This window comes from Pterocles gutturalis, unplaced genomic scaffold (genome assembly GCF_000699245.1).
Source record: "Pterocles gutturalis isolate BGI_N339 unplaced genomic scaffold, ASM69924v1 scaffold13307, whole genome shotgun sequence".
Taxonomy (NCBI): Eukaryota; Metazoa; Chordata; class Aves; order Pterocliformes; family Pteroclidae; genus Pterocles; species Pterocles gutturalis.
The window spans coordinates 3,776-7,760 of NW_010112964.1; positions in this window are offsets into that span (position 1 = coordinate 3,776).

Below are 3,985 nucleotides of genomic sequence, written 5' to 3' on the forward strand. Positions count from 1 at the left end.
AGAATAACTTCCTGGAACCTGGGGCCTGAGACTGTTCAAGAGGGTGGAAGCCAAGTCTGGTGTAAGCTGGAGGTGTTAATGAGTTAACAGGCTTATCACAGCGCTCCTGGAGAGCTGAAAGTGGTGTCAGCAGGGTATCCCTGCATTAGCAGAGCCAGAGTTTCATCAGAACAATCCCAGCTCTGAAGGGAGCAGGACTGGAACCTCACTGCATCGTAACCAAGGTGCTAATTGGTGTGGTGATTAACCAGAAACATAGCTATGCTTGTTTTGGGCTTAGTTCAGAGTGGGTTGTGCTGAGCCCAAAGATTTCCATGGCAGTGGCTGGAGCTCTGCAACTCACAGGACTCAACATGTCAGAAAGCTGCTTTCTTAAAACTTCTCAGAGCAGAGAGTGATCTGCGACCAAAAAAAAAAGGGTGTTTGCAAAGGGGAAGGACAGACACTAAAAAAAATGTGAAAAGAACTTTTAAGTAATTCTCATTTTATTTTTAAAATCTCATTGGAAAAACACTGAGCAGCATCATTTAGTATTCAAAATACATGCTCAAGATTTGACGTCTCTCTTGAAATGAGTGCACGGTCCTGCTGCCTGCTGAGCATCCGGGAAGTTCCATTGTTCCCTGTTTGGAGAGAGTCCTCGCTGGCAGCTGCCCTCAAGCATTGAGGTGGGCACAGCTTAGTCTCTTGGCTCGTTATTCCAAGGTAGTTTGCCCACTACAGAGGGGTGTCCTCAAATCCCCAGGGTCTGGGCAGCCGAGGGGCTAACACCTGAGGAGCAGGGCTTGCTGGGCTTTCTGGCATCATGGAAGCTGGAGAACTGCTTCGAGGCCAGAGGAAGGAAGTGACAGTGGCATATGCAGGTTTGCATGTTGCTTGGACTCTGTCAGAGCTCTCTTGAAGTCAACTCAAGTGATATTTTTACAAAGGTGGTTTAATACCGCTGAAAAAATGCTGGGAATTTTCCAGTCAGCTCTGTTTCCTTGATGCAGCAGCCCTCTGCGTTTGGCTGTGCTGAACACTAGATGGGGTGTCAGACAAAGGTTTTAGTCCAGGATTCGCAGGGTAGAGCAGCTCCCGCAGAGAACTGAGTCATGCCTGCGAAAAACAGAAGAGAGAGTGCACATGTGCAGAGCTGACCGCTTGTGTTACGAAACGTGATTTCTTGGGATACCGTAGAGCCAGCCCTCGTGGCTGCTCAGGGCTCATGGAGAGCAGAGCTCACAGGTCATTTCAGCAGGGGACCGAGAACAGCCAAAGTCATCTTACAAAGGAAGATGGAGGGTTTGAATAAAGAGATGAGGCTGTTTAGCTGGGATCTGTAGATTTTCTGGGCTGTAGTTCTGAATTAAAGGTGCAAGCAGGTTGTGTTGCTCACCTCACAGGCTTCAGGAGATATTTCACCGTTCCTCTGTAGAAGCAGAGTGTGGTCCCATGAATGCTGAAATGGATTGTCAGCCCTGAATCTCTCTGGGATACAGTGTAGTGCCAAGTTATGTCTTGCAAAAGGTGAATTGGCTTCACAGTTTTTGGTCCACCCTTTCAAACCCGGGTGGCGTGGAGCCTCTTCTGACTGACATGTGAAGGGGGCAATGGGATGTCCATTTGTAAATCTTTCATTGTGGTCTTGTGTCCTTTCGCAAGGTCTCACCAGCCTGGAAGGGACTGCATCTCCCAAAACACAGATAGGAAATGCAAAGTGATATGCCAGAAACAACACAGAGAAGAATTACCTCATCTGTGCAAAAAGAAGGAGTAGCAAGAGACACATCTATAGATCTTCTCCTTTCCATGTGGGGGGGAGGTGGCATATATTTCCTATACAACAATAGGATGTATGCTGCATAACAGGTACCAGATGGGTGTTTAAATAACCTTCAGCTGCAACATGTCATGCTGTTATCTCATTATCCCTTACAAGTTAAATGAGTTCAAGCTGGGCCCAGACATGGCTGAGATGTCTCATCGCAGTGGTGAGGCTGACATTGATGGCAATTTCCTTGAACAGCTGTCTGGAAGCTCCAAGTGGAGCACAGACCCTGCAACACACAGTCCACAGCGCAGCGTCTCGTTGCGTGTTGTGTTGTGCTGATGGGCATGTTGCTCTTCCATATCACCACCCTCCTGTGCCCTGGGCACAGAGTTGGTGTCCTGGCATGTATTTGCACTGTCCCCCTGCCCTGACCAGTGTAGGTGATGGTCAGCCAGCAGTGGGTCATCTTGAATCAGCTGCTGCAAGCTGGAAGTACTGAAAATTTGTTGCTGAGAAGAACTTTCAAAAAGCGTTGGTTTGGTGTATCTGTAATTTGTGGTCTTGATCAGCAGTGAAAGTGTGTGGGAAGGCGAGGGTGTGGGAGAGGTAAAGATGTGGTGGGGATTACAGGAAGAGGGAAGGCAGGGATTTGGGGAGCTGTGGTATGAGCTGGAGGATATGGGGTGTTTGCAGTGAATAATTCAGAGTGCTAAAGCCATCGGGATAGGGGAGGTGGTGGAAATGGGGTGGGTGTGTTGCAAAGGGAGAGATAAGGGATGTGGAGATGGCATACTTAAGGCCAGGGGATGAGGAGAGAAGAAAGCCCCACTGAGAGCTTTGCCTGGCCTTACTCTGCTTTCGGTGTGTTGAAATTTTCTGTCACCCACCCCCCCTGTGATTTGTGCATTGTTGGTTTGAAGTCAGAATTCTCAGAACTGTGGGCTCGCAGCTCCATGGCAGAGAGCCTAGAGAATGTGGGATAGGGCTGGTTAGTGTGGCTTTCTGATCACGAGGCAGCATACCTCGCGGTGGGCTGGAGAGCCAAGAAACGGGGTGTCTCCAGACAGGGGACGGGGTGCTGGCGCTTGGTGTTGCAGCCCTGCCTTGAGTTCATGGAGTGCAAGAGTTTTCCAGGTAAGAACTGTACAGTCAATGAATCAACGCTTTTCCCAGAAAAAGTCTGTATTTTTGTTGGAGAATGTATAAGGTCCTTAATATTTATGAAATAAGTGCTTTATGAAGGCGGTTTGGTAACATGACTGCTGTTTTACACAAGGTGCTGGGCTGGCAAGAGGTTCTCACTGAAGGTTTTTAATTGGAGAAGAATTAGTGGGAGACTCTTTTACTTACATTCAGTTTAATTTCTACCTGAGCATGTCTCTGTCCACGTCTCTTCTCTCCCTGCCTTCTGGCTCTGGCTAGATGTTCTCTAATGCTCAGAGTTTTTCTGAGGGCAGAGTAGTTTATTTTTGCCCTTTTTTTTTTTTTTCCCCCCTATGTGTGGTTTGGGTTTGTTTTCTTTCCCTGCTTCTGTTTCAGCATCATTTTCCAAGTGGTCCTTATCCTAAACACAGAGACGATGCGGTGACAGGAAAGGGCTGCCACTCTGACGTACATCGGGATCTTTTAAGGGTGGGATTGTGGTGGGCTTTATCCAAATACAGAGCCTGGCTAAGCTCTGAGGACAACGTTAACGCTGTGGGAAGGCTCTGACTCACTGGAATGTGTTCGTTGACCTTTCTGTAATGTGACAGTAGCAATAACACAAAACACCAAAATCTGCATTAATGTTGAGCAAACACTGCCTAATCCTAGCAACACCCAGGGAGTCAAAACACTGCCATCCTTCTCTTGAAGGTAGGAAAATTGGGGTTTGCAGATGATGAAAGTTGTTCTTAATGTGGTAATTCATAGCAAAGAGTTTAGCAAATCTGTTCAAGAGCTTGAACCATGATTTGCCTTGGGCAGGCTTAAAAATCCTTGTCTGGGTTATAAAATCAGAGTTCCTTATGTCAGCATGTGCTGCTGCGCTGTGTGAAGAGGAATAGTCTGATGAGGAAAGGTATGGATGAGCTTGGGATTTGGGTGAAGTGGAATATCACACACATCTCCAGATAGATCTGTCCATGTGAAATAATTCCTTTGATCATGTCTGAACCCTTATAAAATTCTGATGTACCATCAGGGTTTTTTTGGTCTGGATGTTGTCTCTAGAAAATGCAGTTGAGAAGT